This window comes from Chiloscyllium plagiosum, chromosome 14 (genome assembly GCF_004010195.1).
Source record: "Chiloscyllium plagiosum isolate BGI_BamShark_2017 chromosome 14, ASM401019v2, whole genome shotgun sequence".
In the NCBI taxonomy this organism is placed as follows: domain Eukaryota; kingdom Metazoa; phylum Chordata; class Chondrichthyes; order Orectolobiformes; family Hemiscylliidae; genus Chiloscyllium; species Chiloscyllium plagiosum.
The window spans coordinates 23,836,003-23,851,721 of record NC_057723.1 but is presented as its reverse complement, the minus strand read 5'-3'; the positions used below and the strand labels follow the sequence as shown (position 1 = coordinate 23,851,721).

At 40.4% G+C, this 15,719-nt stretch overlaps 1 protein-coding gene across 4 annotated transcripts in view; it reads left to right on the top strand.

Moving 5' to 3' along the window:
* LOC122556555 (gamma-aminobutyric acid receptor subunit gamma-2-like) overlaps nucleotides 1-15,719 on the top strand; it is a 133,700-nt gene that overhangs the window by 10,248 nt on the left and 107,733 nt on the right. The gene's annotated exons all lie outside the window — the stretch shown is intronic.

Below are 15,719 nucleotides of genomic sequence, written 5' to 3'. Positions count from 1 at the left end.
CTGTGCTTCTCCATTGCCCTCTGGGTTAGAAAATTCCACAGTCCAAGAAAAGAAATTCCTCTAGGTTAAATGGGAGACCACTTATTTTGAAACGTACCCACTAGTTTTATATTCTCCCAAGAGGAGGTACAGCCTCTCAGCATTTACATTGTGAAGCCCCACTATCAGAATTCCTTATGTTTCAATAAGATTCCCTCCCATTCTTTTCAACTTAAATAAGCAAATTGGGTCTACACTGAAATCTTTCCGAGAGGTCTTCCTCATCCCAGGAATCAACCTGATGTACCATCTCAGAACTGCCTCCTACACAAATATATTCAAAACTGTTTTCAATACTCTAGGTGCAGTCTCACAAACACCCTGTATATTTCGAGAAAAATTTACCTTGCAATAAATTTTACATTCTGTTTGCCTTCCTAATTACTTGCTGTATCTGTAAACTAACACTTTGTGATTCATGTGGAACACTTAGATCTCTTTGGATCAAAACATTTTGTAGATTATGTCCATGTATATGATATTTTGTTTTATGTTATTCCTAAGTATTGCCTCATAATTTCCTATATTATATTCCTGTTTTCATTTTGATATTGGAATGTAGGTATCATTAGCAAGGACAATATTGTACATTCTTAAAAGCTTTTGAGATGGGAAGCCATCATCTTGAATCATTCAAGACCATAGATGCAGCCACATTATTGTTGGGTAGAAAATTCCAGGACTTTGACCCAGAGGCAATAAAGGAATGGTGATGTAGTTTCAAATCAAGATAACGTTCGACTTGAAGGGGGAATTGCAAGTGATGGTGTTTTGATGTGCCTAGATAGCAGAGTTTTGGGATCGTGCTGTTGAAGGAGCCTTAGTGAGTTATTGTAGTGCAACTTTTAGATGACATGCACCACAGCCTCTGTCCAACTGAATCTTCAAATGGTAGATAGATTTTTTTAATCAAGGGGGCTGTCATGGATGATGTCTAGCTTCTTGACTGTTGGAGCTGCTCTTATCCAGAAAGTGAGGGGTATTCTATTTTAGCTCTGACTTAGGTATTAAAGATGGTGAAATGGTTTTGGGGATTTAATTTAGAATGGAATAGATTAGATTTCCTACAGTGTGGAAACAGGCCCTTCAGCCCAACCAGTCCACACCGACCCTCCGAAGAGTAACCCACCCAGACCAATTTCCCTCTTACTAATGCACCTAACAATATGGATAATTTAGCATGGCCAAATCACCTAACCTGCCCATCATGGGACTGTGGGAGGAAGCCAGAGCACCCAGAAGAAACCCATACAGACACAGGGAGAATGTGCAAACTCCACACAGACAGTTGCCTGAGACTGGAATCGAACCTGGGATTCTGGTGTTGTAAGACAGCCGTGCTAAACACTGAGCCACTGTGCCGTCCTATGCAGAAGATTAGTGGGCAAAGAAAATAGCTAGTTTTAACTAAGTAGAAAAATGTTAACACACTTTTGTAAGACTTATTTAAAGGTTTACATTATCTGTCTTCACTCAACAATTTCAATTTCAATTTTAATGAGGTCCAAGTGAATCCCTAGTTAATGCCTACCACCAAAATACAATCAAACACAAGTAATATATAATTAATAATCAGGAGGTATATTATTTACTGCAAAATATTCAAAATCTGACCTATTGTTTTAGTTGCAGTGGACCAGTAGCTCTGGTCAGTGGTGAGCCCAATCATATTCGCAGATAGGGGAAGCCCTAAAAGAGTTTTTTGCTTCGGTTTTCACCAAGGAAAGGGAACTTGTTGTAAATGAAAACTTAGAGGAGCTGGGATACAGTCTTGACCAGATCAAGATTGATGAAGTTGATGTGCTAGAAATTTTGGAAAACATGAAGATTGATAAGTCCCCAGGGCCAGATCAGATTTATCCTAGGCTGCTCTGGGGAAGTGAGAAAGGAGGTTGCTAAGCTGCTGGCGAGGATATTTGCCTCCTCACTCTCTACAGGAGTCGTAATGGAAGATTGAAGGAGGTGAATGTTGTTCCTGTTTTCAAGAAGGGTAATAGGGAAATCCCTGGCAATTACAGACCAGTCAGTCTTACATCTGTGGTCAGCAAAGTTTTGGAAAGAATTCTGAGGGATAGGATTTATGACTATTTGGCAATGCATAGTGTGATTAAAGGCAGTCAGCATGGCTTTGTGAGGGGCAGGTCAAGCCTCACAAATCTTATTGAGTTCTTTGAGGAGGTGTCAAGACAGGTCGGCGACGGTTGAGCAGTGGATGTGGTGTATATGGACTTCAGCAAGGCATTTGATAGGGCTCCCCATGGTAGGCTCATTCATAAAGTCAGGAAGTATGGGATAAAGGGAGATTTGGCTGCGTGAATTCAGAACTGGCTGGCTGACAGAAGGCTGGTAGTGGTTGTAGATGGAAAGTATTCTGTCTGAAAGTCAGTGTTGAGTGGGGTCCCGCAGGGCTCTGTCCTTGGGCCTCTGCTCTGTGTAGTTTTTATAAATGACTTGGATGACGAGGTTGAGGGGTGAATTAGTAAATTTCAGATGACACAAAGGTTGGAGGTGTTGTCGATCGTGTAGAGGGCTACTGTAGGTTGCAGCGCGACATAAACAGGAGCTGGGCTGAGAAATGGCAGATAGAGTTCAACCTGGATAAATGCAAAGTGATGTATTTTGGAAGGTTGAACCCGAATGCTGAATATAGGATTAAAGACAGGATTCTTGGCAGTGTGGAGGAACAGAGGGATCTTGGTGTGCAAGTACATAGATCCCTCAAAGTTGCCACCCAAGTGGATTGGGTTGTTAAGAAAGCATATCGTGTTTTGGCTTTCATTAACAGGGGAATCGAGTTTAAGAGCCATGAGGTTTTGCTGCAGCTCTACCAGACCCTGGTGAGACCACACTTGGAATATTGTGTTCAGTTCTGGTCGCCCTACTATAGGAAAGATACGGAGGCTTTGGACAGGATGCAAGGAAGGTTTACCAGGATGCTGCCTGGACTGGAGGGCTTGCCTTATGAAGAAAGGTTGAATAAGCTTGGACTTTTGTCTCTGGAGAGATGGAGGAAGAGAGGAGACCTGATTGAGGTGTACAAAATAATGAGAGGAATAGATAGAGTCAATAGCCAGAGATATTTCCTCAGGACAGGATTGACTGGTATGAGAAGTCAGTTTGAAGATATTATGAGGAAGGTATAAAGGAGACGTCAGAGGTAGGTTCTTTATGCAGAGAGTTGTGAATGCATGGAATGCATTGCCAACTGCGGTGGTGGAAGCAAAGTCATTGGGGACATTTATGCGACTGCTGGACATGCACATGGATAGCAGTGAGTTGAAGGGTGCGTAGTTTAAGTTACTATATTTTACATTAGGATTAAATCTCGGCACAACATCGTGGGCCAATGGGCCTGTTCTGTGCTGTACTTTTCTATGTTCTATATTAACATTAATGGTAATGAATGTGAAGGGGAGATGATCAATGCCTGACATTTGTGGAGTATAAATGTACTTGGCATTTATCAACCCTAGGCTGAAAGTTGTCCATGTCTTGTTTATTGGGCACAGACTGTTTGATATTTTTTCAAAGAGACAATATCAATAGTTCTTTTGTCACTGATGCAAGGCAGAATGTACTGATGTTGTATGTGTAAATTTTACATTCCAGTGTGATAATATGCTGTGGCTTTATATCTGCAACTGAATGCCTATTTTAATCGAGTTCTTGAGTTTCTTGCAAAAGTATGGATCAGTTTTTACAATATTGGGATATTCTTTGATTCAAACATAATATTGCAATCCACATTTGACCTGTAAGCTTGTTGGGTATTTTGCCCTTTTGATCCAAGTACACAAAATAAACAATGTTGCACAGGTAAATCAAAATTCTAGAATTGGCCAATTACTCAAGGTGAACTTTCATATTTCCCATGCACTTAGGGACTGATCAAATATCACATTTTAGATTCTTATCTTTGCTTTCCCGGCACCTTCCCCTGCCACCACAGGAATTGCAAAACCTGCGCCCACACCTCCTCCCTCACCTCCATCCAAGGCCCTAAAGGAGCCTTCCACATCCATCAAAGTTTTACCTGCACATCCACCAATATCATTTATTGTATCCGTTGCTCCCGATGCGGTCTCCTCTACATTGGGAAGATTGTACGCCTCCTAGCAGAGCGCTTTAGGGAACATCTCTGGGACACCCTCACCAATCAACCACACTGCCCTGTGGCCCAACATTTCAACTCTCCCTCCTACTCTGCTGAGGACATGAAGGTCCTGGGCCTCCTTCACCGCCACTCCCTCACCACCCGACGCCTGGAGGAAGAACGCCTCATCTTCCACTTCGGAACACTTCAACCCCAGGGCATCAATGTGGACTTCACCAATTTCCTCGTTTCCCCTTCCCCCACCTCACCTCAGTTCCAACTTCCAGCTCAGCACCGTTCCCCATGACCTGTCCTACCGGCCTATCTTTTTTTCCACCTATGTATTCCACCCTCCTCTCCGACCTATCACCTTCATCCCACCCCCATCCACCTATTCCTGATGAAGGACTTTTGCCCGAAACATTGATTTTGCTGCTCCTCGGATGCTGCCAGAACTGCTGTGCTTTTCCAGCACCACTCTACTCCAGAATCTGGTTTCCAGCATCTGCAGTCATTGTTTTTATCATTCTGGACATCACACTTGGACAAGCCTACTGGTATACTTGTATACTTCTACCCTGAAATCTGGTCTTGCAGTATCCATTTTCCAGATACTAATATTTCTAAGTTCCAAGAGGAAAGGGAAGAAACATTTGCACATTTCTGACCAGAGGTACACTTTCAGTATTTAAAAACAATGTTGCACTCATAGCAATGTTTAAAGTTAAGAATACTTGATATAAAAGATGCTCTCAAAGGACCCACTCTAAATTTTCCAATGTTCAATGATTCATTTGCGATATGTTCATCATATACAGAGCAACATAGTGCTTAATGTCAAGCAAACCCTTTGCCGTCACTATGTAAAGGAACTATAAAGCTCTTACAGATCTTTGCACTGGCCTGGCAAAGCCTCAAAGGAGTACAAGTCCTTAAAGGTATAGCTGACGTTGTCAATAAACAGCCATTGGGCAGGTTCGTTTTTGCTCACCCAAAACTGGTCATGACTCCTTCATCTTTTGCCAATTCTCTGTTCTACCTTTATTCCAACAACCTACCAAGTTGTAGGCTGACAATTAGGAGGCAAGGGTAATATCCAACATTTCATACAAAGCTACAAAACATAACCCAGAATGAGGGCTGTGCTATTTAAAGGAACATTTATCAAGAAATACTCAAGCAGCATGTGTGATAACTAGTTTGTCCTTGAGGAGCTTTGCAGCATATGCCTGAGTATATAATTGTCTTCATCTGTTGCATCTGAAAAACTTTGATATCCTGATGAAGCAGCTTTTACCATTAGCTAGACAACAATGAGTACTGAATGAAGAGAAGAAAAACGATGGAGGATGGTGAATGGATAATATAACAACTAATACCGCTCCTACCTCCCAGAGGAATCAGAGACCTGTGCATTGAGAAGCTCTTTACCTTAATTAGGTCTTGTATTCGACAATAGTCATACAATTTCCTTATAACCGTAATTCAATTACATTCCTTTAGTCTAACATTATGAGCCTATCCTCCATTTCACTGGAAGGACAATTACTAACTTTAACAAATAAATATTGTCAAAGAATGTGAATATTGACCAAAAAAAGATTAATCACCTATGTTCAACCCCTTCATAGCTGTCAGGTATGCTAATTTTCCTATCCCTGTGCTCCTATAAAAATATCTTCCTCATGGCTACACTTTGGGTGATGGAAGGCCTCAGAACTTCCTTTGAGGACACTTCAACTGTCCTTGGAAGATGATCTCAAATATCTCTAGATTTATGGAGCTTGGCTTCAGGCTGAACAACCTTTGTGTGGGCTGCAACAGTTTTTGTTCACTAGTTGTGTGATACTGACTAGCAGTGATGGTATGTCTGCTAGCTGAGCAGGTATGCCATCATTCACAGCAAAGTTTTGCAAATACATGTGGAAATAAAGTGATGTCCTGAAAGTCCCTTTCAACAGAGTGCTCCCTTAATGGCAGTCACTGTTGAAAGAAGTTAAACGAAGCCATAGAAGTCATCAAAGCTAATATGTGGCTTTATCACCAATGGATTGATGGATCTGACTGCTTGGTCCATGGTAGAGTAGTCTCTGTGCACTAAATCTTCAAAAACTGCAAAATAGTAATTTTGGCTTCTCCTTGCTCCTCAACATTATGAACAAGCTTTCTCACAGGCTTCTGAATGCACAGGGCATTTTTCTGACACATGCCTGTTATGATCATTGCAAAAATATGGTCTGTCAATTTTCAAAATCTATCATTTGATATAAGTACCTGAAAACCTCATTGGCTAAAATAGTCTTAAAAGGGAAGAAACATGGACTTCAAATGGCCACAGTAATCAACTGACCGCAAACTAAGGCAATATTAGAAAACTCGTATGAAATAAAGCTGAAAATGTGTTGCTGGAAAAGCGCAGCAGGTCAGGCAGCATCCAAGGAACAGGAGGATCAGAACTGAAAAATGTGTTGCTTTTCCAGCAAATCATCCAAACTGAAATGACATTAAAAGATGTCAAAATGCCCAGTTGAGTCAGGCATTAAAAACTCACTTTTCATGGCATAATTTACACTTTCATGATAAATTGCAAAATCTGGACATTGAAGGTTGCCTGAAACTGTTCAGCTTGGAAAGCTTTTGAAAACAGGCTTGGGAATACACAAGCAAAATGTTTCAGTGGTTGTTTGGCCAAGAAGCAAACAGAGAAAGAACAAAAGGTTTTGTTACTGTAAGGGCTGGAAGACTTATTCTCTTCTGTTTCCTTCCCGTATTGAAAGGCATTAATGATAAAGCAAACTGGAGGATCATTTATTCACTGAGAACACAAGGATTCTGCAAATTTTGCTTATGCTGTGGATATGAGATATCAATTAAATAGGGATAGTCTCTGGCTCAACTGTAAAACCTCAAGGACTCTAAGAACTCTTTAAACTGTATATTTTTAAACTTCCTATTATTCTGACCCTTTTAAACATTGTGGCTCTATGTGTTAGATACCATGTTTTGTTATTTTTCTTGGGGTTAGTAAATAGTAAAATTCCATGTGTTCATGTTGAAGGAAACCTTGTAATTGGCTCATTAATTTTGACTCGACCTACATTTTAATTGAAGTGTGATTTGCTGTGTGCTAAAAATAATTGAAAACCTTTGTTACAGCCAACTTTAATAAGAGGAGAGTTGATTCTCCCTTCCTCACTTGGTCTTGGCAATATCCATCAGGCTTTTGCAACAGTACAACCCTCTGAGCCAGCATCAGTGTTTGCTACAAAAGCATTGTATATAACATCAGTCCTGGCAATCTGGCTTATGAGGTCCTGCTTCTGGTTGTGCTCCTGCACACTAGAAAATCACCAAATACCAATATCACATTTAATCTTGCTCTGTGAAATCCCAATCGTGCCAAAATTTGAGCTGCAATCTGAAAGTCAGAACAAATGACCATGCATTCATTGGAATGCTGGGCTTCTTCTTCTGCTCGAGCTGAGGGGTATTGATATTTTCAGTAGCTGAGATGAAAGAGAGGTAGAAGGGTTAACATGTAGCATGAGAGAAAAGAAAGAAGCAATGAATGTGTATTGAAAACATCTGTATCTTGTCATAAAATGTGTGTTGAGTGAGGGAAGTTGTAAGAATTGAGATTATAAAAAATAGCACATGTGGCATCTCCTGTCCAGTGTACCGTCTTCAAGGGGCAGTGATAGCTTCTTGGCAGGTTGTTCTCTCTCTGGTTTCCACACTTGTGTTCTGTACAATCTCTTCCGGCAAAAAGGAAGGGAAAGTGTTTGTGAGAATCTTCAGGTGTTTGGAGAATGTGGCTGGCTAGACAGAACAGCTGGTCATCTGGATGTGAACTTTGAGTTGTTTGAAAGTAAGAGTTCTGAAATTTGAACATGGAGAGGGAACTGACTTTGAAATACTGCAGTGATTGGAGAAGAGGTAGTGAAGGAGGATACCCTTTGTCTCTACCATGTATAATTACCATGTAGGATTTGTGGGCGGCACGGTGGCACAGTGGTTAGCACTGCTGCCTCACAGCGCCTGAGACCCGGGTTCAATTCACGCCTCAGGCGAATGACTGTGTGGAGTTTGCACGTTCTCCCCGTGTCTGTGTGGGTTTCCTCCGGGTGCTCCGGTTTCCTCCCACAGTCCAAAAGATGTGCAGGGTCAGGAGAATTGGCCATGCTAAAATTGCCCGTAGTGTTAGGTAAGGGGTAAATGTAGGGGTATGGGTGGGTTTCGCTTCGGCGGGTCGGTGTGGACTTGTTGGGCCGAAGGGCCTGTTTCCACACTGTAATGTAATCTAAATCTAATAATTAATAAGCAATATTTAATATCATCACCATGGTGGGTTTGATAGTGGAGAGTGGCAGGTGGGTTCCCTGCCACCTTTCCCCCTACACCTGGTGGGTACTATGCAAGCAAATGATGCGGAGTTACTTACGACCAGCTGTGGTAGAGTTGTAACAGTTTGGTGAATAGAAAGCCAACAGAGAATCACCCACCTACCATTGCTATTAAGCAACTTATGCATGCACCTCAGTCCTCTACCAGCCAGCAACTTACAATTCCCCTTCTGTCATCAGTAATATGATCTGTAATCCAGCAACGATACCAGGGCTTGATGTGTGTTGTTTTGGCTGTTGACAGTGCTGTCCAGCTTTGCTGCCATTCTGTAGAACATCAGGCCTCTGGTTGTTTAGCAACGCTCAATTGTTGGGATATCTGACCCAGGATGTTGAAGCCCATGGAAGATTGACCACTGTCTAGTTGATTTCTTGAGTAATACTTCATTCAGCAGGTATTCCTTAAGAGGCACTGCAGAGCACGCACAGGGTCACCAACTGATGAGTGTGACCCCCATTGTTTTCATTAAATACCATCTTATAATGTTATAGTTATGTTCTGAGCAGGCATGCTATCTCACAGTGCCAGTGAACTGGCTTCGATTCCACCCTCAGCTGCTAGTCTGTGTAGAGTTATACATCCTCCCTGTGTCTGCGTGGGATTCCTGTGGGTGTTCTGGTTTCCTCCCACAATCCAAAGATGTTCAGGTTAGATGAATTGGCCATGCTAAATTGCCCATAGTGCACAAGGATGTGCAGGCTAGGTGGATTATCCATGGGAAATAAAGGGTCACTGGGATAGGGTGGGGGTGGATGGGTAGTCAAAGTTGGGGTGGGATGGGGATGGTTAGGTCAGGGTGGGATGCTCTTCAAAGGGTCAATGTAGACTTGATGGGCCAATTGGCTTGTTTCCATATTGTAGATACTCTATGTGTGAATGAGAGCAGCTTGTCACTTTAATAACCCCAGTTAGATCTATATATTTCTTGACAGCATTGCAGTTTGGTCCTTGCTACAATACTCCTAATATTTGCATACACAGCAATTCTTTCTCTCTGTGAAGAAGCTACATGGAGATCTTCCTGCTCTCTCGTAAAATTAGAATTTCTTTGATGTTCAATTGAGGAAAATCTGGGTGCCAACTTGCTTCCTCTTTCGGTGATTTCTGAACTAAATTCTTTTTGTGTCTGCAACCAAAATGTAGCCTCCTCCTTAAAAATTGCTTTTACCTTTAAGTGGTCCCCTGGATACCTTGGATCCCTCCATTTTCCCTTCAATAAGCATAAGCAAATCAGTAGTATTAACATCAGCAAGCAACATCACCTAGTATGGGCAATGCAAGTTCATTTCACTTGTTACAAGATTTCAAGACCAAGCCCGATGCTTATTGGTTTATAACAAATGAATATGTAGTTTGTTTTACATTTTATAATAAATGCACCATTTTGTCAAAGAAGTGCAAAATAATGTTCTGTAAAGTAACATACCCTTTATCAGGTCTGGGTATCTGAAGTAACAAATATTAAGAATGTTGATAACATTAAATGCAGATTTTTTTTAATGGCTTATTTAATTGCTGTGTGGAATAATAGGCTGGAAATCTAACCTTCAGCTTGTTAAGGGTACCTGTTTGGAGAAGAGTTTATTGACCTGGTTGGGCAAACAGTTTACTCAAAATATAATTGAAAATTTTAATTAAAAGCTATTTGTTGGAAGTTACTGGTTCAAGTTTTCTTCATTCATCAGCATATCCACAGTTGCTAGTTCAGAAAGGCTATTCATTATGGAATGTTTTGGAATGTTTTGATATGAAAGCTATATTTCATTCTAATTAATGCACAAAGTACTTGCTGAAAGACTCTGATTATTATCTTTATCACAGTTTACTAGATCTAATTTGTAGTTGATTACTTGGAAAGAAGGTTGCATTATTAATTATTTGGAGATAAAGTAGAACATGGAACTGCAAACATAGGGCTAATCCAGTAGTTCAGAACTAATGTTATGGGAAGATTTGTTCTGATAATGTAATATTAAGAGGTTGACAAGATGTTTTATGATATAAATAGATAATGTGTCATGGACAACTGTGGAATATGATAAATGGAAGCATAAAGTGATGAGATAATCTGTGAAGCTGTGAGTGGGTTATGATGGAGCTCACAACTACAGATACCTATCGCATCACCTGATTAGTCCAGGCATAATCAGTTTTTTTCTACTCTGTGCTACTTTATTCAACCCTTGGAATGACTTCTACAAATCCCCATTGATTTGATTAGAATCTTGAACCCTGTGACAATTTTGGACTTTCTAAGCATTAAAAGGTTAGATTAGATTCAATTCCTTACAGTATGGAAACAGGCCCTTCAGCACAACAAGTCCACACCGAACCTCCAAAGAGTAATCCTCCCAGACCCATTTCCCTACTCTAAATTGACCCCTGATTAATGCACCTAACACTATGGGCAATTTAGCATGACCAATTCACCTGAATGCACATTTTTGGATTTTGGGAAGAAACCAGAGCACCTAGAGGAAACCCACGCAGACCTGGAGAGAATGTGAAAGCTTCACGCAGACAGTCGCCTGAGACTGGAATCGAACCCAGGTCCCTGGCACTGTGAGGCAGCATGCTAACCACTGAGCCACCATGTCACCCAAACAATTAAACATTTTGACGTATATTTTGAAGATTTCACATCTTTTTGAGGTTTTGTCTGGAAAGCTTCTCCTTTTTGTATGCCATTCATACAAGAACTACTTCATGGAAGGTGAGAATTGGATCCTAAGCAGCAATAACACAACATCTCTGAGACCTGCTGATGAAGGCAGAAGACTCTGTAGCAGTCTACTTACTCTAATCTTACATGTTGTCTTTTGGTGGTTATGGTTTCTACTGTGCATGGTAAGTTTAATTTGCTGATTCATGTGGCCTTTATGTCTGTGTTTAGGTACCTGGCCACCTCTCCTGTTGCTGTGGTGTCAATGTAGCCACATGTGAATTTTATGGCTGGACGCTGGAAATGCCCTTTTAGCACTGGATAGCTTCCAGGATGTTGCTGTGCATATAACATTTATTCCGTTTGTGCAAGGCAGTACCTTCAGCCATGTGTGACAGCATTGTGCCTTTAAGAAAGATTTGTTTTGTTGTGTGTCTTTTGCAGAGAAGTATTGCCACAGTGGTATAGGAACGTCTACTTCAAAAACAGTGGGTAAACAGCTTTGAGCTCCCTGAGTGTTTGTCTTTTTTAAAATTAGACAAAAGAAACATGAGTGAGTGGAGTCAGCATCATACAGACCCAGAGTTTTCATTTTGCTTCCTGTTGGGATATGGAGATGGCTGTTGAAGCTGACAGATACTGTTCTTTCTCTGCTCTAGCCTCTCCGCTACTAGATTGTTTCTTTCAATTTTTCTTTCTCCTGGTCTGCGGTAGAGATAGCAAGTGATGAAAATCTGTTCAGCTGAATTTGGCTTTGTCAAAGGTGTGTTTATAGTATGCTGCTGTATTGGAACAGTTGATGATTAGTAGTTAAACAACATATTACTTTATTAAAAACTTCAGCAGAGTTAAAGTTATGCCAATTCTTTTTGTTTGTATCTTAGTGTTGTAAGAATAAAGTGTGTTTTGCTTAAAGCCCAGCCATGAACCAGTCAAATCAAATCTGGAACACAGTGCCTTACACTTGCCTTCAAATAAAATTAAAAGTTAGGGTTTAAGCTATCTCATTGATATATTTTGAGGGTGTTTGATCTCATCCATAACAAAAGAGAATGCAAAAGCAATTTGTAATTTGTCACTAAGTGTACAACAGTATCTATGGCATTACTCCTCTGAGATTTTACCTCTTCATGTAAGGATGCACTTGGTGTCCTGTTTTATTTGTTTGCTGTTACTGAAATGGCTGAATTTGGAGACCACTCAACAACTGTAGTTGCAATCTGTGTTCTACACATTGACTCATTTCACTGAAGATCCAAATGCACTCAATAATCTCTGTCCTTGAGGCATCACTTTTTAAGCAGGCTTTTCAAAATTCTACTTGGATTTTAACTGCAGTTGAGAACAGTCATACCATTATATAATCACCTTTGTGTTCCTAGCTGTGATGTAGCAGCTATTTTTCTTATTTGGATAGGATATGTGCTTAATAGAATCATTGGAATAGGTATAATCATGATGGTGACTCAGGTAGCTCTTGAGGCCTACCTCCTTATGCTAAAATGATGTTGTGGAGCCAGGATTAAAAAATCATTGGATAAGAAGGATGCTAGTGAGAACTATCAAGGAGTTTATGATGTTAATTTGGTTTAACTGATGACCAATCAGAAATTGACAATCAGAATCCCACTGCAATTTGTATTTATATATAGAATGAGATCGTTAATTTCTTAAAATGAAATTCTTTGGAAAAGTCACCAAACCTGTGAAGATATCCTGCACGGGCATTCTTTTAAAAAATCATGTAAGGTAAATGCTACACCGAATCTGTTCAGAAGTTTCTTAGTTTTTAGAGAGTCTTAATTAGGAAGAGAGATTGGATAGACTAGGTTGTTTTCCTTGAAGCAGAGGAGTCTGGGGGAAATGTAATTGAAATAGTAAAATTATAAGCGTCATTGATAAAGTAGACGGGGAGAAACTTTTCTTGTTGGAGTGACCAAGGGGTATACTTTTTAAGGTGAGTGGTGGAACATTTAGAGGGGATGTGAGGAAAATCTTGTTTCGCCCACAGCATGGTGGGAGTCTTGAACATGCTGCACCTAAGGGTGGTAGAGGCAGAAACCCTTATGAAGTATGAGAAATATTAAAATGTGCACTTATGATGTCAAAGCAATTTTCTGATTAAGGACTTATGCCTGAAATGTCAACTCTCTTGCTACTTGGATGCTGCCTGACTTGCTGTGCTTTTCCAACGCCACACTTTCAATTCTGACTCTCCAGTGTCCTCACTTTCTCCATTCAAGGCTATGGACCAAGTGCTAGAAAATGGGATGAGTATTGGTGTTTCTTCTGACTGGTGCAGATCTGATGGGCCAAAGGGTCACCTCTGTGCTGTAGACTTCTATGACTCTGACTCAATTATGAATTCTGGAACTGAAAGGTACTTTCAGTTATGATACCATGGGACTATTATTGATTGTTGTGAAAAACCCATTTGTTTCACTATCATCGTTTTAGGAATGAAAATCTGCTATCCTTGCCTAGTCTGGCAAACATGTGACTGGACCCACAGACTCCTAACTGCCTTGAAAATGGCTTCAGCAAACAACTCAGCTCAAGAGTAATTAGGAATGGGCAACAAAAACTGGGCTTGCTAGCAACTTGAAGGAATTTAAAAAAAAAATCCTTTGAACAGATTTTATGTAATATTTTAAATGAATTTTTAACTAAATGCACAGACAGGATATCTTCACAGATTTATAAGGATTTTTACAGCAAATTTCATTTTAAGGAATTAACAATCTCAGTCTGTATATACATAAAACATCATTGCAGAGAATAAATATCACCTTCATTATTGAAATAACTCGCAATCACTCCATGTTCTGTGCTTTTGCCATCTGTGAAGATCATTAATGCTGATCGGAACTTCACTTACTTCACAATGTGAGACATATTAAATAATTCTCATCATACTTATGAACAACATCCAGCTCTCTCCTCAGAACATCATCGATCTCTTGAAGATATCTTGTGCCAAAATGAGTTAATTCAGATCAAATTCTCAGCCAATTCTTTCAGAATGAACCAAGAATTTCTCCATGAATCAAAACAAAGAACATAAGAAAAATATATTATGAAAAATCCTCCATTGCCTGTTAAGAAATCTTCCTGTTTCATTTTAGTTCAGTAAATTAGGCCAACTATTTCTTCCTTTTGGTGCCTCAACCTAACAGATTTAATGACAGAAATGAAGACGTGCTTTTGACACATGTATCACACCCAGCTAGAACATATCACGTGTATGCAATAACTGGGAAACCAGCACTACTTAAAAATGGTAATACACATTACGTTAACTTAAAATTATACTATTCTAGAATTTTGTTTTTTTATTTAATATTATTGTTTGGAGAATTTTGTTGTGTCTGGTGTGACCGAGAAAACTAAGGGTGGGAAAGTACGATGTGAGTGAAAAATTTGATTCTCAGCATTGTGAAAAATTTTCTTTTTTTACTGCAAATCATAAATGGCTATTTCAGAACCTGCCCACTGAGCAGTAACTACCTTAAGCTTATGCATTTGCACCTTATTAAAGCCCAACTAGCCTTTTTTATATGTCACCTCCTGTTATCCTCTTCTTCGCGGAAAAACTAGACAGTGCAAAAGCCTGGCATATAAATCAGTGTGGGAATCTGGTGGCTGCAAGCTGTAATATGTTTGCTCCAGCTGTTTCTCCACAACATTCCTGCCTAATCCATGGTCATCATCCTCCTCAACACTTCATCCATTGCATGTTGGCATGAGCAAACTACCAGCTTTGCTACATCATCATGCCTGCTCTCAGAGCATCTCAGGAGGCACTTCAGCGCTTTAACACTTTGGAGATTAGGAACACTTAGAACGTGAATGCTTCTGCCATGTCATTTTGCTCGCAGGGCAAAGATGTCTCCTGTATTTGCATCGGATACATTTTATGGCTCTTAGCTTGCTTTCTTAATGTCCACTCACTTTACTGCTCACCTGGAGGCTACCAGCCTCTGTTTACTTCACATTGCATTGTTATAGCACTCTCACTGACTTCAGAACTGATCTACAAGCTACCAGCCTCGATGTGGCTAGCATTGTCTTTTAAATACAGAAGGTCTTTGGTATTCAGTTACAAGTTGCCACCCTCCCTGGCTTCCAATACCGGAAGTCAGTTTTTTGATGGTGGCGAGCACTGACTAGTCATTTGATCAATTAGACCAGGGAAGGACATGTGGACACTTTGCTGTATGGCACCATTAAATCAGACCAGCAGCATGTGCCAGCATTGTATGGGTAAATGTAAACTTGAAGCAAATGGCACTGTGTAAAAGTCAAAGGGGAGCAGTCCTTGTTGGTGTGAAGGAGGGACAACCTCCCATCGAGGATACTGCAACAGTCAGTTAAGGGGTTTATTCAATTCCATTAGAGGGTTGCCCACAGTCAGTCAGGCACTACAACCTGGCAGAAACTGGGAATCTGCATCTTTGCACTTTATGAGTTGGGCCACAGTCAGTCCTACAGGTCAGGTGAACATGGTCCAGGAATCACCGG